This window comes from Genypterus blacodes, unplaced genomic scaffold, assembly GCF_046128005.1.
Source record: "Genypterus blacodes isolate CSIRO-AG114 ecotype Tasmania unplaced genomic scaffold, CSIRO-AGI_Gbla_v1 ptg000005l_1, whole genome shotgun sequence".
Lineage (NCBI taxonomy): Eukaryota > Metazoa > Chordata > Actinopteri > Ophidiiformes > Ophidiidae > Genypterus > Genypterus blacodes.
In genome coordinates, this window is record NW_027466819.1 from 350 (window position 1) to 21,837 (window position 21,488).

Here is a 21,488-nt window from a genome sequence, read left to right on the forward strand (position 1 = left end):
ACGGTGTGACATCGCTGACATTTGGCTCGGGGAAGTGTGTGTGTGTGTGTGTGTGTGTGTGTGTGTGTGTGTGTGTGTGTGTGTGTGTGTGTGTGTCAGAGGTCTTTCAGTGAGATATTTATAAGATGACCGCGGCTGAATTAACGGCTTCAGTTATTGCAACATTCTCCTCGTGGTTTCTTGGCGTCCTTCTGGGGCCGGCGAGCGTTTGGAGTAAAAACAGTCTGGGTGAAGTGAAAAACGGATGAAACTAAAAAGACTGGAGCGAGACGACGCAAAGCTTTGATCTACCAACTGCTGCGTGTTCATCAGAGCTAGACAAAACAAACTGTTGAATTAAATCGGAGCCATGGAAATAAGACACACAGAGAAAGACAGACAGACAGACACAGAGAGAGAGACAGAGAGAGAGACAGAGAGACATTCCTCACTTACTAAAATCAAGGTCATCGCCGGGGTCGTGCGTCGCGATCTTCTCCATGCATTTCTCATGCTCACGCTGAATTATGCAGTGCTCCAACTCCGAGGCCACCTGGAACCAACACAAACACACAAACACACACACACACACACAACGTCACACATAACAATGATTTCACAGTTACTGTCCACTTCCATCCAAACAAACGGACACTCAGAGAAACGTGTCTGCTGTGGGAATTGGACAGAAAGTCTGCATATGTTGCCGCTCTCTGCAGAGGATTATCTTCAGGCTGAGAAGTGGATTTGAACATTGCAGCGACACTTGAAGACGCCGTGATGGAAGGAGTCCTAGCCGTGAAATGACGTCATGATTCGTGATTCCACTTTGATGATCAGAGGAATTAGAGATGCAGCGTGTCGTCGACTCCTCCGCAAGATTCTCAATTTACCCCTGAAGACCCATCTATGTTTTATGCCCCCTCCCCCGCTCTCTCACTGCGATAGGTGTAATGTGTTCCAGCCCTCTGAGCGCTGGCTGACTCATCACTCCGTCTCTCTCTTGTCGCTCTGATATGAAAGCGCTCCGGGCCTCCCTGGCTTGAGTTAAGGTGGCGGCGGCGCAGAGGCCGAGCTGTGGCAACGCCGCCGTTATCTCCGTCGCATGTGGGCAGATTTCTAAATAAACGCAAACTGAAACACGTGAGCTCTCTCCCGCCACACTCGCTGTTGAATTGCTTGTTGTTGTATCTGCTCACGGCGCCTGAAGTGCAAATCCTCTGATTGCCTAAACAGAAATATTTCTACCGAGACATATTTGAAGTGTGGCACATTTCTCACACTTCTACAAATCTCAAAATCCATGGTACAGTTCTAACCACGTTTAGACTCAAAGCCATTCTGCTAAAACCCGGGATGCCCGTTCCCAGATGTGGATTATTTTCAGCCTTGGCAGAGGTATGAGCTGTCAGCTGTTATCATAGAGAGCGGCTCAGGCTTTGTGAGGAAAAAAGCTCTTTGTATGCTGTGGCAAGCATCCACGTTGCTAAGCAGCAGGTCGTCAGCTAGAAGCCGACGCATTCTGCAGAAACGAGGAGCGGATCGTACGCCGATGACAAACGTGTGTTTGGCCTGAACGCAGAGCAGCAAACAGAGTATTTATGGAGCTGAAACCACGTTGTTTTCTACACAAAACCACAGGCGCCAAGATGCTGCACCTATGTACACCTGAATCTACCACACACACGCACACACGCACACACACGAGCAGGCATTCCTGAAGAGAGAGCAGCTGTTTTGAAGTGTATCCGCTGCTGTTGTTCTTAGCCGTATGATCTCTTCAGTCCCCCGACTGTGCTGTCACACACTTCCCACGGTGAAGAGTCATACTGGAGGAAAGGCAACACACACACACACACACACACACTAGCAGAGGATTGAAGAGCTCCTCTCCTCTCCCCTCCCCTCCTCTCCTCTCCTCTCCCAGATGTCCGTTCCTGATAAACCGTCCATTTTAGAGGCAGCAGATCCTGGTTTTATGCCTCTGGCTGTTTGATAACTCAGTCGCTCACACCGCACAGATAATAAAACTCCCATTTGACCCAGGCAGACTCGCCCGTCCGCTGAACAGACACGTTTGACACGCAGCCACCGCATCCCAGCCGGCCCGCCACCGCCCCCACGCAGAAGGTCAGGCTGCATTGTTTGGCGCGCAGGAAGATGTCAGCGCGACGAACGGCTCACATGTGTTTGAGGGCGGTCGCGGACGGCGAGGTGAGAGAAGACGCTCGCCACCGGAAGGTCACAGGATGAATTAATTACACTCTTCTTACCGCCGCCACTGTGACTTACTGCATCACGCCTGTGCGCCATTTAAGAGCACAGGGTGGACGATGACCTCGCAAACGTTCGTCCATTTGCATCAGCGGCGCGCTCGTACACACACACTTTCCTTCACTAGGTGTTTTTCTCCGGCACGTCTTTTGCGGCCACGCTGCTTTTCACTTTAATGAGACACCTAATAAAAGTGAGTCAGAGCAGATGGAGGAGAGGCTCTCCGGTCAGCGGGGCCATCTGTTATTGGTCTGGAGGGGCGATCGCCTGCTCGCTCTCTCGCTCGGCCGCGTTAACACGGAGCCCATCCAGGACCTGGGCCGGGACGATGATGTGATGATGTGGCATATGGGAGAGTTTCCCTCCCTTCCTCCCAGCGTTTGACGCGGATGCATGAATACGAGCCAGAGGCGGAGGCAGGCAATAAAGAAGCAAATGCAACAAGAGGGAACACACACACACACACACACACACACACACACACACACACACACATACACACAGATACATCCAAACACACACTAGTTACTCACCAGGGGCAGCAGAAAGATTGCAGTCAGCAGGAGGCCTCTCATTGTCTCCCTCCAAGTGGTTATCTCCAAAAGGCAAGACAATGTGTGTGAGAGTGTGTATCCGTGTGCGAGTGTGTGTGTGTGTGTTTTCACAGGGACGCACTAAAAAAATGCACCCCTAGGCTTCACCGCACTCCGGCATTAAGGATTCTGAAATATCAAACACAGAAAGAAGAGAGAGAGTGCATGAGAGGAAAGGACGATGATGTCATAGCAGCAACACTTCAGAGATACAAACAGCAAACGTGACCGATACGTGAAGGATGAAACGTAAAATCAATCAATAAGGGCAGAACACAGATGCAGTTACGTAACTAAAGTCCTACTGGTGCAACAATTAAGCGATTCTTGCCAAGAGTTTACTTACATAACCACATGCAGTGTACTGGGTTAGGCAACTGAATTATTCACTATCAGATACTTCATGTTGATGATGAGGATGATGAGGTATGCAAGTGGGGAAACGCAATCCTTTTTGAAGTTCAATGTATGTTTCTCATCTGCATTATGATGACAGCAGGGAGAATAAATTATTTTTGGCCTATTTGCTATTCACACACACACACACACACACACACACACACACACACACACACACACACACACACACACACACACACACACACACACACACACACACACACACACACACACACACCATTGCCATCAAATCTCACTGGAGGTTGGTTGTTTTTCACTGAGGTTGTGTACGAGGAATTGGAAGTATCACACAGATTTCCCTTTATGTCCCTACACATATATAGAGTATGTATAGATTATATATGCTGTGTGTCTCCACTGAGATCTCTCACTCCTCCACATCTTACTCATTTTGCATTTGTCAGCTTCTTGAAAACACTGATTTACTGCACTAACTAACAAGTCACAAACACACAATGTGCATACATATACAATGGCTGAAGTGCATGACACACATCTTGAAGTCAGGCACAGACACACTTGCACACACACATACACACACAGTTTTCGTGCTGCATCCCTATCCTCTCGTACTGAATCCAATTACTTCTAGAGCATCTCTGGGATGCTTTATAGGCCAGAGCGTGCTCAGAGGAACAAACCAGAGATATAGAGGAGGATAATGCTGTCAAGTATGGCTGGAACCAAACTACTGGGATGCACAGTCACACAGACACACACACAAAAACCGGACGAGGACGGAAAGCAGAAGGACAAGTTGGCAGATAAACAAAACAGAACAGACGTGAGAGAGAGAGACAGACGGAGAGACAGGCCAACTTCAGACAGACAGACACAACAACCGTTCAGCTCTGTCTCCGTCTCCGTCTCCAGTAACAGGATGAGGATGATCACAGGGCCCGTGTTGCTCCACATCAAGCATGAAGACACACTTCAAACCAGTCCTAGAGCAAATATGCACAGGTTTGGTCTCCAGTGCCAGTTACAATAAACTAAAGGCCCGAGCCCCAGGACAAGAAATAGCAGGGCACTTAGGTACACACAGGATAAACAAAGACGCTTTCCTGACATGGACACCAACGGTCAATCCAATAATAATAATAATACTAATGTGCAGGTTTGATACTTGTCTGCTTAGAGAGTTGGAAACGTGACAGGCAACAACAACGCACAAATCAACTGATAGAGCCACAGACCGTCTTCCACTACTGTGAAGTTCAAGATGCAGTCACTCAAATGCGTTTCAACTCAAAACAAATAAACCTAAATTCTATGTACACACTCTCACTGTCCTATGTACACACTCACTGGTGTGTGAGGATGCGGTGAGTAACAGAGGAACAGAGAGAGAGAGAGAGAGAGAGTGGGTGATATGAGAGAGACAACCTCTCCTTCTGCTTTAATGATTTATCGACGTTGTGAGGGGATTTCACTCGTGTGTCTCAACGTGTCAACATCACGCATTAATAATTCACGTCCCGTCTGAAGTGAGACAATCCAGCACGACTTCAATCAACCAAAACACGCTTTTATTTGAACGAGTCTGCATGCGGCTACTTCAAAGCATCAGCGGTGTTACGTGAACGCATCATTACCTCGGAAAATCAAGCAAACATTTGAAGTAAGAGAGCCTGTTGGGCAGAATTATCACTGTTTGTAGGGCTAATTGTGTTCAACGAGGCCTAATTATGATCAATCAGCGAGAAGATCGTTTTCCCAGGTGGCAAACACAATCAATGGCATCAACTCTGTCTGTTAGTGCCTCGAATTCCCGCAGAGAGAAATGCTGCGTTTAATTGTCCAGTTTACGTGGGTGACCTTCGCTTTGCGCGGAGGAAAACATCAGCAGCCACAAACACTCGCCACTTATTAATTCACTCCGTGCACTGGCGAGGTCACACACACACGAACACACACACGCAAAAACATACACACCTTCGCGTTTTATTACAGAAGAAAACAAACAAAGGAGGTATTTTCTGTTTTTAAAGGAGCTAATTGAGCAGGAAAGAGCAGGAAACGAGTCGCGCGTGGGGGAAAAACGAGCGCAACGCAACTTACCGCTGCGTAATTTTCAGAGTCGTAAATGTCGACGGAAGCAGCCATCGGTCGGTGTGCGCATCGGGTCGTGCAAAGGCTCCGTGAATAGCTTCGAGTCCTCGGACGCGCCCGTCGCCCTGTTATCGTCTAGAAAAATGACAGGTGCTGCTGCTGCTGCTGCTGCTGCAGGACGCGCCACTGCTGCTGCAAGGAGGAGGAGGAGGAGGAGGAAGAAGAGGAGGAGGAGAAGGAGGGTGGCTGTCTGTTGGCTTCGGGACTCGTCAGACAGAGAGGCATTAAAATTGAGAAAACAAATGCAGAGAGAGAGAGAGAGGGAGAGAGAGAGAGAGAGAGAGAGAGACTCACCCAAACAGAAGATGAGTGTGTGTATGTTCTGTGCTGTAAGTGAAATCTAGTGTAATTCTCGCTGCATTTCATCGGAATTGCCTCTAAACAAGGACCATTTCGCACATCTGTGACATTTGCGCCCCAGAAGGCTGCGGGTTCGATTCCCCTGTCAGGCGCAATTTTGAGCCACTGACTCGTGTGACTCACATTCTGTGTGTGTGTGTGTGTGTGTGTGTGTGTGTGTGTGTGTGTGTGTGTGTGTGTGTGTGTGTGTGTGTGCATGTGTGTGCCACAACTGAGTTTTGAATCATGAGGAATTCAGTTTTACCTCCAGCACCACAGTTAACAAATCATCACATGGAGCTAAAACCAAACATACTGTCTGCTACTTAAGGGCCCTCAGAATGTTCAGGAGGTTCTGGGGTCTATATTTGTCATTGACGTGTTCAGTTTTATGTGGAATGTTGTGTTAATGTATTTGTAATAATCCCCACATGTCAAAGTTTGCTTAAGGCCCCTACATCGCCTGCAAACACATAAAGGTCTTAATCTGGTGATCAGGCAGAGGTTGAGTTCAATCCCACTGAGTCTGTCGTGGTTGACGGTGGCTTGAGGTCTCATGCAGCAAAACACATGGGTGATTGATGACTTTTGATAGGTTGCTCATAAATCAATGGAGCATGATCGGAATTTCAAAGACTTTCATGTTTTTTGGTTCACGTATGTGGGAATCGCATCACCGATATTGTTTGTTTTTGTAAGTTTCTGGTTAAATTCCCATTAAAAACAGACAATTAAGAGTAAAACATCGTAGGGAAACACTTTCTGAAGCAACGGCGAACATATTTGTATCTAACTCAACATTTTAAAGAGGCCTTTCAACATGAATTAGCACATTGATCCATACAGACCCAACCAAAGGCCTACAGACAATAATAAGTACACTCCACAAGGATCTAATTTATAAAGATAAGAAGTAATTTCAGTGACCTACTTTGACGTGAATGACCTGAAAATCACGACATGAAGTCAAAACGCTGGAGTTTCTCTTAAGGACTGTAAATGTACAAGGCTGTCTGAACTGATGGAGGTATTTCACACACATTTCATCTTAAGGACATGGATGCAAATGCTTCCCCGCTTAGATAAACGCTAAATTTCTCCACTTCCTACAGCCAGCAATCGTCGGACTATTTCTGTCTCACTAATAGCAGCTAAGACACTGATTTCAGTTCTGTTTCCATGGCAAACACTCAGCCGCATCTCCCTGTGGCTTCGAGTGTTTCTACTTCTTTCCTACTGGTCTCTGAACTTTGGATCAACCGGCTGGATTATCAGAAGAGGTTGAATAATATAGACACGGCGGGAGATGTTGTCCACGCTGCTCTCAGCCCTTAATTCATCTCTGCTGGTAGATTTAGGGTTTCAGGGACTTTGTCAAGGACGCCGATTGCAGATTCCAGGATTGAACAGTTGGACAGTGTCAAAGGTCAAACCAGCAGGCTTCAGGCCATGAAATTGACTGTCTGTCACTGGGTTTGGACAAGCGTGTGTGTGATAATGCACACGTACGAGAGCACAGCACGTTTGAATGCTCTCTGCCGTTCTGAGTAAGTTATTTATAGGAATTCGCAGGAGTTACTGTATTGGTATATAACACGGCCCTTCAAGGTGTGTGTGTGTTCAATCATTCCTCCGCTCAATGAGGCTCTCCACAGGCCCTCTCTCTATCTATCTCTCTCTCCATTCAGACCCTCGGTGGATTGCCATGGTGACGCGTCTTCGACACGACGTGGGAGGGAATCATCAAGTGGTTGAGTGGCGAGCCCACCTACCCACCTCCACTCAAAGAAGACACGGTGGGGATCCGAGCAAGAAGTCATCTTTATCCCCGGCTCCCTCTTCATCCTCCTCCCACACCTCCCTCTTTCCCTCTCTCTCTGTTGTGTGTGGGGATTAATCAATCAGCGGCACCCATGGGAAAAGGCACAGAAGAAGAAAAGAGGACTCTGGGCGTGGGCAGAAGATACGAAAATCTCCTTTGGAGAGATTGAAAAGAGAAACAGGGAAACGCTTCCTCCATGGCTGCAGTCAAACTCAATCAGAGGACACAGAAGTTCACGTCTCTCCTTCTTGACTAATACTGATACGGAGGAAGGAGCAAATGTTTCTTTAGAGGCAATAATAGTATCAGTCTCTGCCGTGTTTACTGGCTTGGTGAGTGAGAATCCTTCACACATTGGGCCCTAAGTTGTGATCAGAGCGATTATGTAACAGCTTTGCTCGCAGCTGTCATGAGAAGTATTTACAAAATGCTGAAAGCGCTGATTAACGTTGGAGACATTGAACCTCACAGAGGAACCACTAAGTGCCGACCTGTGATGGAAGCATGACCCTGTAGGTGCAGGTACAGAAGAGGAAATATGTGAGGAAGAGGAGGGGAGTTCATTGAAATCGCTGTTTGGCACTGAAACGTTCTGTGTGCAGTATCTTAAACGCCTCCAGCATTAACTCTGAGGCATGAGTGTGATGATCATAAACAAACACACTCGCTGCCAACAAGCTTATACATCTGCTACATTTGACTTTCAGAGGGAATACACCAGAAGAAGAAGAGGGGAAGAAGACGGGCAAGCGCTTTCCCGCGCAAGTTTAGCACAATGGCAGATGGCGAGCGAAGCGAAAGGGCTGATGGAAAAGTTTCAGTTCTCAGCTATGAGCTCACTCCATCCTTCATGCTTTTATAAATAGACGCATGTGGAGAGATGCGACCAGAAGAGAACAGAGTTTATAGGGGAAGTAACTTTGGTCAAATCACCCTTTTTTGGCCCCCAGAAATATTGCTGAGTAGGTTTTGAGTGTGTTTCTCACTTCCCTCATAGACCCTTAGACCAAACATTACAGCAAATGTGTCTCTAGAAGGTGTTTAGGCTCCTGATTGAAGACATTTGGAGGTGATTGGTGCAGCTTTTATTTCCTCTTCATATAGCGGGCTGTTGTAGTAAATCTTTAGTCTATAAGCGGCTTGTTTCCGAGGTTGTCAGCGTTGTTAGGGCGGCTCGGGGTCTGAACCTCCATTTTGTTCTGGAGGCTGTTCAAAAGCGTCTGATTGCCGTGGCGACGCTGGCAGGGGCGATTGATTTCTATGAGCATGCTGATATAATTGCAGAGCTGCCAGAGAACAGAAAAGCGGCTCAACAAAATGTTCTGTAATGGATGACGCATGTCGTCACCAGGTCCTCTCCCGAGTGTGGGAGAAGTGAGGGACAAATCATACATCAAGAGCTCAGTAGGGGAGATGTGTGTCTGTGTGTGTGTGTGTGTGTGTGTGTCCATATTTTGTTTGTTTTCATGATTCCTGCCTCTTTCCCTTCAATTCCACCACTTTTCACTGTAACATTCTGTTCTCTTACACAAACACAAAGACATTTTCGTCCTAAACAACATTGAGCTTTGCAGAACCACGTGCAAGTGAACGCACCACATGCATCTTCCCTCTTGCGATGCTCATTTGGAGGCCCTCTTCTTCATCAGTGCTCATTAAGGCACAGGCCGAGCCAAAATACATAAACTAGAACACGAGGGACTGACGGAATCCAGCTTCTGCTTCTCTATGGTAAACATTAAGTGGACCATCACAGCAATTAATGATGGAATTGTGGCGATCACTCACTGAGAACACACACACACACACACAAACACACACACACACACACACACATCCTTTGCTGCAGATTTTTTGGTGAATAATGAAAGGGAAATGGTTTTGCGACGGGGGTTCAGAGAGAAGCTGGAGATCATTTTTGAAAGCTGTATTTTCATGTTTACAGGGACGCTGCTGCCAGAGAGGAGAGAAGTGTGTGTTCAGTGACGCTTCTGTTTCACCACTATGACTTTTATTTCCTACTCATCGCCTCGCTAATGATCACAGCCAGCGCCGTTACAGAAGCCTTCCAAATGGCGTTTCACAGGTTGCTTCTCAACTTAATGGTTTGTTTGGACCATTACGCGTCTTCTGCACACATTAAATTTGAGAGAAACAATTACGGATAATTCTCCCTTCCTGTCAGTGAATAATCATGCTGAATGCACCTGAATAGAGGCTGAATGTGGATCCAGGAGCATTTAGATTTGGTCCTGGATGCTGACGCCGGCTGGCTGTGAGCAGTGTGTCTGTCTAACGTTGGGTTTTGTCAGAGACGAAGGCTGCAAACTGTGGCGGTGATGAAACAAACTCGCGCTCCTTTTGGTTCTTCAGTCTGTCTCACGCCGAGATATTGATTTTTCTTTTTTTTTTAAACGACATTGATTTTTAAAACTTCTGTCAGCCGTTTCTACATTTCAATTCCTCCACGTCGCCCTCACACTTTCTGCCAGCGACTCTGCCGTATCGATCACGATGCGGTTGTGAGGTCGAATAATGGCTGCCATGGGTAACATCCTAATCACTGTCTTTCTGCTAATTATAAGCCAAGACCCAGGCAGCTGCGTGACCTGCAGGCTCCGTTTCAGGCAGCTGGAGCCGCGGCCACACCACAGTGACCGTTTGGCCGTCTCTGAGCGCTCAGATCTCAAAACATGTGAAACTGCGGGGGCTCGAACCCAGAGTGACTCACTGATACTTGTTGACCTCTGAATATGAGAAGTGACCACCGACAGAATTTTTGTAAGAGGAATGAATCCCCAGCGCTTCACTTTGTTCTTTGTTCTTTGTTGTTGTTGTGTTTTGAATATGAGCTCTCTTTATAGTCTTACAGTCTTAAAGTCTTTCACTTAAGTTGCTGTTGGCCTTTGTCACTTCCTGATATTGTAACCAAGAGGGAAACACGGCTGCTATTCATTAGAAATCATCTGTTGTTGGATTTTGTCATTTAAATTTATCTCAGCAATGATTTCAAAGATACAACCATATTACTGCAGTGTGTGTATGTGTGTGTGTGCGTGTGTGTGTGTGTTACAGCAACATCATGGCAACAGTTTTGATCTACACACAGCCTCTCTTGTCACATACAACAGGGTTCACACAGCATCAGGAAAACAAGGGAACAAAACGGTTGTCACGGAAACCCGGAGCCTGAGATGTCGGTGTTTTTCTTCGAATTTGTCAGGAAATGAAACATGTACTCTTTACATGCTCCCAAAGCACAAAAACCCACAAAAGCAAGAATTTTGTCTCCTAATAATCCTTCCAATATCTCCACGACAACAAAACAAAACAAAGAAAAACATCAGCTGTTTCGTCAAGAGGATGAAGCTGAGCACCTTCAGAGAAGAAAAGGGGGTCACGATCCTGAAAAACCTGTAAGATACTTTAACCTGCCAGACTTCTGAACCCAAAGGCCTTAACGCTGAAGAGCCCAGACGCCCCAGAGCTCACAGGCTATTACAGAGGGTGTGAGGATGAGGAGGGTCCGTGGAGGAAATTAAAGCAGGATGTGTCTCGCTTTGACTGACGCTTACATGCCTGAACCACAAACGCACACAAAGCGATGCTACACTCGCATGTATAGGTTTGACTCTCTGCCATTTCAATCACATTACAGAGTCCAACATGCATTCCCTTTGTAATTTCATAATAAATTACCACAAAGTTCCTTCACGTTAAGATGTCAGGAGTAAGATGACACCCACACAAACGCTGCTGGACGTTAAACAGATCAAATCAACTCAGACTGTTGGGAAATCAGGGCAGTGAGCCATGAAAAGGCTTAATCAAATCATAATCTAATCTGATTATTCACAGTAAATGGTTCAACGTTTTAATCAAACTGTTACCCGGTTGCCTGTTATTCACAGCAACTGAGCTAAAAGTACTGAGCGTGAGAGAAGGAAAGAGAAAGAGAGAGAGAGAGAGAGAGAGAGAGAGAGAGAGAGAGAGAGAGAGAGAGAGAGAGAGAGAGAGAGAGAGAGAGAGAGAGAGAGAAAGGAAGGAAGATGATCTAAAATGCATGAGGCAGGACAGCACCCTCAAGGGGTTAATCAATACCACTGAAAGCCGCACTGTTTGTTCTATAAATGAATGATTTATTTCAAATTGAGACTAAAGAGATAGAGAATATTACTCATAAAGCCACTTACAAGATATAAACCCATACACACACACACACACACACACACATGTACAATGAACTATAATTGTATAATTTATAATGCAGGATGCCTTTTATAGAAGCAAAGCATGCTGACAATTTTATTTTTCCCATCAGACACACGAACACACACACAGACACACACACAGATGTTGGTTTGCATTGCTGGAGCAAAGACGTGCCGTGCGATTCTAAAGCCCACTGATGCAAACAAGCATGAAATGTTGGCAGCCTGTGATGGGAACTGAAGAGTCTGGAGAGTTGAGACGCAGTGCAGAACAAATAAGTCAATTAAAGACGTTTATTTATAAAAAAAGAGACGAGCGAGAACTCCTGCAGACGATGAAACGTTTACTAATGAGTCCAGAAAGAAAAAGATGATTTGTGGGACAGGCGTGTGTGTGTGCGTGTGTGTGTGTGTGTGTGTCTCACCTCCCTCAGTCTTGCAGTCGTCATCAGGCCTCCACAGGTGAAGTGTCACAGGTGCATCACGTCGCTCGTCAGAGTCGTCACCTTTGATCCGAAAACCTTTAAAGCTCTAAATTGGACTTGTTAGTGTAAATGCGTGCAGCTTTGTACCGTCTGAAGGCTTTTTTAGTGCATTAAAGTGTGTATGAGCAGAGTCATAGTCAACTGCATAAAGCAAAGGAGTACTTCAAGGCTTTTAAACAGTAATTCAAAGGTATTTGCATCATTTTATTTCAAGACAGCCAATAAAAAAGTATCTGTGCTCAAGTATGTTCTGTTTAAGTCTTTATTGAGTCAAGCTGCTATTATAAATTCATTTAAAAGGATTACATCTGCAGCTCTCTCACTCACTGCGGCGTTCCACAGGGAGCCCTCAGTCATGTTTACTGTAGTCTCAGAAACTCAAAGTGCACGTCCCCCGGGGGTTCACTCAGTGGCCTGTCTTGGCCCCGAGGCCTCATGTTGAGCCACAAATACTGTAGAGATGTGGCTCCAGATGAAAGTAGACATAGGGGGTTTTGAACGTGCAAACATTTGAGGGGTTCACGTGCAAAAATAGATATGTGTGTGTGTGTGTGTGTGTGTGTGTGTGTGTGTGTGTGTGTGTGTGTGTGTGTGTGCGCGCGTGTGTGTGTTTATTTCAACCCATCATCAGTTTTATTGTTGTTATATAACGGATATGGTTGTTGAAGGAAAGAATAAATCAGTTTTGCATCGATAATAGAGGATATTGTAAAACACCACACACACACACACACACACACACACACACACACACACACACACACACACACCGACACACCCGCCAGATTGTGAATATGATAGATAATTGGCTATTAATGAAAGAGGAACATTTGTTAATGAAGTAACCAGACGACAGTGTATTGAGAGCCACCTTAGCAGATGGTGGTGAATTACCCAATCAACAGCAGGTCAAAGGTCACAGTGACTAAATGATACAAGAGAAAAAAACAACTCCAATAAAAAGTGTTGATACGTCGGAGGAAACAGCTTGAATCCCTGGAACAATAATGGAGCGTTCACAGTTCACACACACACATTCAGATTCATCCAACACACACACACACTGACGGATGAAGGTGAATGATACAAGACTGCCAAATGCAAAAATAGAATATATTTTTTAATTATAATTTACTGTTATAAGCAAACTTGCAGCCGCTTCCATTCACTTGTCTCACCTCTGCACTCTACACACCGACGCAGACAGACATTTATTATTTAACACACACACACACACATGCAGCGGCTAATTCAATGACTGACTGCACTTTCACCTGCGTGTGTGTGTGTGTGAGTATACATTATATATAATCAGAGGATGTTTTCCATGACTTAACACGTTTAACCACGCAGAGACTCAGTTAGTGTGACTGATGCCTGAACGTCTGCATGTAATTGGCAATAAGAGGTATGTTTCTTCTGAGTACATCAAGTTTAATCAGAGCTGTGTGTGTGTGTGTGTGTGTGTGTGTGTGTGGTTGCCCCTGATCTTGTAATCTGTAATCTTGCCCCTGATCTTGTAATGCCTATATTACTTCACATGTACTTCTATAACATACGTGTACTTAATGATATGATGGTGGATACAAGCAGCATCTGTCTCAGGGGAACCGCCGCCAATCAAAACCAACTTTCAGAGGAATGAAGAGGAAGAATACGGAAAGCTGGAAAAGCTGGCAAGAGGGAGCCAAACACAAAATATTTAGTATTACGGAGGGAGTAAATATTTAGGCGTAAACACTGCGAGTGTGTGTCAGTTGTGTAGTAATGTAGCCTTCTCATATGTGTGTGTGAAGATGAAGCAAACTGTAGGAATGAGATCATTAAGTCTCGGCCATAGAAATGTGAAGCCCGACGAGCAAGACCTTTGCTTTGACGGTGCGTTTAAGGTGGCGCAGGCTAATAACAAACCAAATGAGTCCTGACGGGACAGCGGTGTCCCGACTGGAGGGTCAAATACATCCAAATTGCTTCATTGGTGTCCCTGATGTCCTGTCACAACCTCCGTATCGGCTCCGTCCTTTAGATTTGAGACTCTCGGTTATGAATCGTGGCCACTCGTTATTATTTTGATGATTAACTCAGGACGTCACCTCTCCTCTCACATAGTTAAGGGATATTTGCAAATATGAATTTTCATGAACAGAAACACAAGCCATCCTGAATGACACACACACACACACACACACACACACGCACATGTTGCTGTAAGAGTTACACAGGTGCAACTACATCATCTCCATAACCTTCATTAAGTATAAATATAATCTATGATGTAATGTAGGATGTATAACATAATCACAGAGAGACACGTGGCTGTGCAGCACGCCGTGTCTATCAAAGCACAGCCTTGCCTCCCAATACCTCAGCCACTCAATCATGGCTCCTTATCTTCAGATTGCCATGGCAACTTTCACTCGCAGCCGTGTGTGTGCGTGTGTGTGTGAGTGTGTGTGCTGAAAAGGAAGAATAACAATAAGAGAGATGAAGGATTATAAAGTGCGCAGCGCAACAGTGGCGTGTGAAGTGCTGCTATTTGTGTGTGTGTTTTGTGATTTGAAGGGCCAACCCGCCCACACACACACACACACACAACCACACACACAGCCTTACAAAAAACGTTCTCATGTTTGTCACACACACGCGCAGGATGACACCGAGCTCTCATAAGTCAGATCGGCGGCAGATTGCGGTGACACCTTAAGAAAGAGGGATGAAAGGATTGCAGGGGGGAGGGGAGGGACACGAAAGACAGACGGGGGAGACAATAGAGAGACGGGACGAGTGCCGGAACGCTCCACGGGCCTGACAGACACTTTGAGCCATGCGGGAAGTTGCAGGGGCGAGCCTGTAAATCAACATGGACGTCGTGTTTACAGCGTGTAAGAGGTTGACTCGAAGCCTTCTGGCCTCTGTGTGACAGCACTTCTCCAGCTGAGGAAGGAGCTTTAAAGACGGCACCGTGAGAGAAGTGTGTGTGTGTGTGTGTGTGCCAAGAGATCCTGTCATGAAGAAGAACGATGTTACGGTATGGTGAATAATTAGTGTGGCGTTCCTTTGTTTTGTAAATGGGGGTCAGAAAGAGCTTTGAGTACAATTACTCCTCTCAGTCGTACGGAACACCAAAGCAAACTGATGAGATGCAGCTGCAGCGCTTAAGTTTCGATCTCTGCGGAATTCACTCGTAAAAAAACATCAACCCGCTTCCATCCGAGTCACGTTATAAAACAAACAAATCAGCTTGAAAAGTGATGACAAAGAGAGGGATTGTTCTTTTCACAAACCAGTGAAACAAACCAATGAGGCGTAAGTACACTCAGGGTAGATCTGTCTCAGGGGAACCGCCGCCAATCGAAAATAACTTTCAGAGGAATGAAGAGGAAGAATATGGAGAAAGCTGGAAAAGCTGGAAAAGCAGGAGGGCGTTCCGTCAACACAGCGAGACACATTCCGTCACTTTGACCAAGAACACACCAAAAGCAGAGGACATTGTGAAATGTGTGTCCTTTGAGAGATGAAGAGATGAAGAAACACTTTCCTCTTCTTCTGATGTCATCACTCACCACCCCAGCATGCAGCTTGGATCCATTTGCATCCCCGACCTCAGAGCACGAGGCCTTATACACTCATTACAACTGCGTGTCCATTCTGCTCCTGGATGCTTTGAAGCTGGACCTCATGTTAACACCTTTATAGGAAAACACACCACCAGAGCTTGATTTGCGTCGGTCGGTGGTCTGACCGTGAGAAGAATCCCATCCTTCCATAATGCATCTGTGTTTATATCCATCACATCCCTCATGTTTACTTCTACTTTCACTCCATCAATGTTCTCTCCTCTCCTCTCCTCTCCTCTCCTCTCCTCTCCTCTCCTCCTTCTCTCCTCATCCTCCCACTCCTTCTCTCCTCTTGTCACTCCAGCTGGTAGGTTTCTTTTTTTTTCTCCGCCGAGGGCTGTCGGACGCTAAGTTTCATGGTGCGGAGGCGAGGAGAGAGGCGAGGAGAATGGATGAATGAATGAATAAAAGATCACAGGCGAGCAATCACCCCGTTCCTTTTTTCCAGCGAGAGAAAAAACGCGGAGTGACGCAGATGCACAGGACATTAAAAATGCCACAGTGTTCTCTCTCTCTCTCTCTCTATGTATGTGTGTGTGTGTGTGTGTGTGTGTGTGTGTGTGTGTGTGATTGTAAATAGAGAGGCAGAGATACAAAAGCAAGAGGTGGTCGGGCTAAAATAGAAATGGAAGGATGTTTTTCTTTTATATATATATTTTCCTTCATCGTTTCAGAAATGCTTCACTGACCAAAGCAGCTTTAGATTCAGATTGCAAATTAAACCTTCTTCTCTCATTCTAGCCAAACTCATCCCATTAGATCAGTTCTTGTATTTCTTTAAGTAGTTATTAAGTATTATTATAGCTGCTGCCCAACTTACACACAAAACCTTTCCTATCATTTGCCACAATAGAGCAACAAAACAAATACTTATAGACAGAATCACTGTCCATAATCACTCGTCATCTCTTTGTGTTTACTTTTGACATTTGAGGCTCTGCTGTGGCACAAAGTAAATATTTTGTGTCGTTATTGCAGGACTCTTATTTTGAAGGGCACACACCTGAGCTGTCACTGTCAAATCAGAGCCGTCGCTCCTTTTGTTGCTCTGTCCGTCATTTCCAGTCAGAAAATGACTCATGCAGCCACTTTGTAAGCTCCTCTCCTCTTCCTCATCCTCTTCTGTGCTCCCTTTAGAGTAAAAAGAAAAAAAAGACAGAAAGCGATAGTGTGTGTGTGTTTCTCCACCCTCGCCCTGGGGTCCAGAGCGTTCCATCCCCGTGGTTGAGCGTGGAGCCGCTTGTTGTAATTAGCCGGGTTAATATCCCGGGCAGCATCTCTAAATTAAATCTCTAACTCCATGGTGATGTGGCTGAGTGATGCACCTGTTTGTGGTAATTACAGCTGCAGCCGGGGAGCGAGCTTTGGTAATGAGTTAGGAGAGTCAAGGTTGAATCATTTTAAAGGAACACCCCGCCACTTTGCCACTCATATTTTTGGCTACACGGCAAACGGAAGTCACCCACAGGGGGAATGAGGGCGCCTGGAGCAGAATGGGCGGCTGGCTGGTGGCTTGTTTGGTTTCCTTTATTTGCTGGGGGTTTCTGACTAATGACACCGTGGTGCTGGAGAGAGACATTTGTATTCAATTTATACTTCTGGGGTCAAACCTTGGCTGGACTCGGACATTTTTCTTGAAAATGACCGGGGCGAGAGGGAACTGTCGCAAGGAAAATAGATCTGGAGAGAAAGGCCACGGAATAGCGGGAGACAGAGGATGAGTGAGTGCAGAGAGCCAAAGGAGAGAGAGAGAGAGAGAGCCTGGGAAAAAAGTCTCCATACATCAATATTTAACTCCAACGGCAAAGGCTACCGTTAATATTTAATCAAACTATTCATCAGAGGGAGAAACAAAACAGTTTACCCTCTGTAACTGTTGATGCAGACACAAATCACATTGATCTGATGGGCGGCGAGGACGTTTTTGTACAGGGGAGACCTTTGCTGTCTGGCAGATATCATTTGTCTCATTACACGGCTGCATTGCGTGTAACCGTGACGCCCCCCCCCCATGCTGGTTCAGCAGCTCAGCTAAATGGAACACAGCCATTGTTAATGTTGTTAGTTACACCTGTGCCGTGACGTGTCCAAAGAAAGAAGTAATAAGGAGCCACATTTGTGTTATTTGACGGTGCTAGAGCTTAAATCTAACGCCTCTTTTTCTTAAATTCCCAGCATGCATAGGGATCGCCTTGATCTCGTCTCATTCTCGCCCTCCCCTCCCCTCCCCTCCCCTCCCCTCCCCCGGCCCTCTGCGGCAGCCTCTCTCTCTGTGTAAGTATGTGCTTATAGGCAAGTCGGCCCTCTGCACTAATTGAAGTCAATGACACAAGCTGCAGGGGCGCGCGAACAAATAGCGTCTCCATGGAAACACATGCTGGCAAGTGTGTCCGCCGAGGAACAACGCTGCGCTACACTGGAATCTCTGCATACAGACTTTGGAGAGGGGTGGATGTCAGGGCTCAGACACAGGGATGGAGGAGAGGAGGAGGAAGAGGAGGAGGTGGGGGAGGTCGCTGTCTCGGCCACGTCCTGCTTCGTCTAACGAGGTCGTAATTAGGACTCCTCCAATCCTATCTGAGAGAGGGAGAGAGAGAGAGAGAGAGAGAGAGAGAGAGAGAAAGAGAGAGAGAGAGAGGAGGGGGGGAGAGAGAGAGAGATGTTGCAGCCTGCGTCAGTGGCGGTCAGACATGCAGGAAGGAGAAACCTCCACCTCCTCCTCTCGTCCTGCAGGTGTGGGCATCGACCCCGCGCCCTCTCTGTCACAGCTTTGCTCCTCCAGCTTGGAAGAACAACAACTCTAGGTGGAACACGTCAACACATTTCAAACCAAACCAGCTCTCCTCTGCCACTTGGGGGCACCAACTGTCAGCTCGCCTCACACAGCCTTAATCATGAGCATAACAGCCACACACACACACACACACGCACGCGCGCACAAAGGAGCACAGGAAGTTTGATCAATGTCAGACGATCAATTAACTTGACATTGAGACATTTAATGCAGATTTAAACGTCTCTCTTGCTCTCTCAGTTTTATCCAGTGACACACAAACGCACCAAAGCGTTGCGTCTTCATCGTACACACACTAAGCTCCTCTTGAATGTTCTCATACGTGTAGTAGACACCATCCTGTGCCGTGCACTTTAAAAATAACACCTCTGATGTTTGGAGATGTTGTGGGCAGAGGTTGCTCTAACAGAGTTGCCATGGAAACAGCGGCCATCAAGCTACCGTTTCGCTTTGTACCTCTAGAATAGAAGAAAGGCCGTAATGAACAAGTATGATTGCGGGTCAACGTCTATATGTGATTCAGGCTTGGTGGGGGCTGCAGAGGGGACGAGAGCCATGTATGAAAAGAAAGAAGGCATGAACATGTGTGTGTGTGTGTGTGTGTGTCTCTCCTGCCTCTCTTGGTGAATCACTTTGAGTTAATGATCTCCCCGCTGGATCTATATCCCCGGCCCTCGTGCACATTCATCATTGTAACACTCCTATAAGCTGCACCACGCTGGCTGAGACGCCAGGGGCCGGAAACCAGAGAAAAGAAACTCCAGACGTGATGGATCATAGAGCTGGAGGGGTGAAAACACATCTACTACATCTGAGACCTGAAACCTGCGGTTAGGAAAGTACAAATCTGGACACGGCAGACGCTCTAATGCTCTGAAACGGGCCGTAATATCGGATCGGTTACATTGTTCGATTTACTGAAGTGCTGCTGAGTCCCAGGATGGTAAACAAAGCAGATAAATATCGTCTGTATGTGAGGAAGAGGAGCAGGAGTAGTACAGAGGGGCATGGACTCCTATGTCTCACACAGAAGCAGGAAGCATTGAGGTTACAGAAGGAAACGGATGAAACCAAAGTCCGGGAGCTGCTGCTGATGCTGCTGCTGCTGTGTGTGTGTTGCGTGAGTGTGTGACAGGCCTGCAGTTTGTGATGGAGAGTCCCGGTGCAGCGGCTGCTAAAAGTGTCAGGGTGAAAGTATGTTTGACAGGAGCAAACTGTCTGAGAGGGCCCGACACGATCTGCCATTACCGCTACGGGGGGGCGGCTACGCCTGGGGAGAGAAACTGCTGAGAAAGAGAAGACACACACACATGCGCACACACACAAAGGGAGCAGACAGATGGATGCACACGGGCTCTCACACTCACACACACACTTGTATCCTCCTCAGGGGCACAGTGGCAGGCCTGTTCCATCTTCGCCGCAAAGTGCCTGCCAACGAGTTTTGACCATCTTTATTCAGTTATGGTAATACGGCGAACAACACACAACACACAACACACAGGTAGGTTATGCTGAGGTGTGTGAGGGGAGGACAACGGCTCCGACCGCGAGGTTGGAAGAGCGGAATAGCAGAGTCAGTGTGTAGTTAACACAACTGGGGAGAGAAGAAACAAACCCAGGATGATAAAGAGGACTTCCAGGTTCACATCAGGAGAAGTGAAAGGTTAGGAAAGGGGATAGCTACAGAGAAAGTGGCTCAAAGGGGGGGCTGGAAATCTGCTGCCCCCCAGTGGAGGAACAGTGTTTCTGCATGAAGCCTGAAGTGGAGTTGCAACAAAAATCGACATGACAAAACATCATCATCAAGTCTCAGTTTTTCTCTAAGTCCATCTATCGGAACATCAACCACCAGGTGATATGAAACTAGCAGCTTAGTTTAGATTTAGATTTCCTTTTCTGTCATTTTGAAGCAGTGTCATTCATTCCACACACAGACATCTTCCCTTCCTTCCTTGACAACATCATAAGCAAGCGTGTAATTCTCTCAGCGTGTTCCCTTTCTTGCTTGTGACGGACAGATTTTCATCCTTTGGAGTGTTTTGGTATTAAACTCTTGAGAGGACAACGTTTCTAACCAAAGCTCTTCAGACAAATGAGCGCTGGCTGACGCATCCTTTACATTTTCTTTGCGCACCTTCATCGCCGCACAGCTTACAGTAAATCCTTGAACGGTGCTCTGCCTTTGACTTTATCTCCCAGAGCGTATGGATGATGATTTATCCCACACATGAACAGCATCCGTGTACTGTAAGTGGAATGTAATATTGCTCCGGGGGTGAGGAAGCTGTCTGTCTGTCTCCATGTGGGTGTGAAGATAAAAGCCTGCGTGTGCGCCAGCCAACGCCTTTATCTCAGCATGTGTACATGTCCACGTGTGTGTGATTGGTGTGCCTGTGTATCTGGGCTGCTTTTTACAAGAAAGCACATAGCAAACACACACCCACACATGCAACACAGCGATAGAGAGAGAGGAGCTGCGATGAAAGCGAAGAGGAGGGAAGGAGAGGAGAAGCAGATGTGACATGATTTACAATGAGATCATTAACCTTGAGAAACGGAATGGCCTCCACCGCATAAACACATCACACACACACGGACACCATAACAATACACGCATGGCAACACAGCATGACGTGGACAAAGTGTACACACACACACACACACACACACACAGATGACCATTATCAGCCGTGCACACCCCCAAGGTGATCTTCCAGTCGGTGTGATCCGGTGCAGATCCAGACTTGTGGCAGGATCACAGCTTTGTACCAAACAGGAAGAGAAACGTGCAACCCCCCATATAAGGAGATGCTGATTCAGCGAGGCGCAAGCAATTTTG

The 21,488-nt window shown here is 46.6% G+C and overlaps 1 long non-coding RNA gene across 1 annotated transcript; it reads right to left on the reverse strand.

Annotated features, from left to right (window-relative positions):
- Nucleotides 1-450: 450 nt before the first annotated feature.
- LOC142996395 (uncharacterized) lies at nucleotides 451-5,497 on the reverse strand. The gene is made up of 3 exons (XR_012961754.1): nucleotides 5,328-5,497; nucleotides 2,787-2,975; nucleotides 451-532 (listed from the first exon to the last, which is right to left on the reverse strand). It is a non-coding gene; the product is annotated as an uncharacterized LOC142996395 (long non-coding RNA).
- Between the last annotated feature and the right edge of the window lie 15,991 nt (nucleotides 5,498-21,488).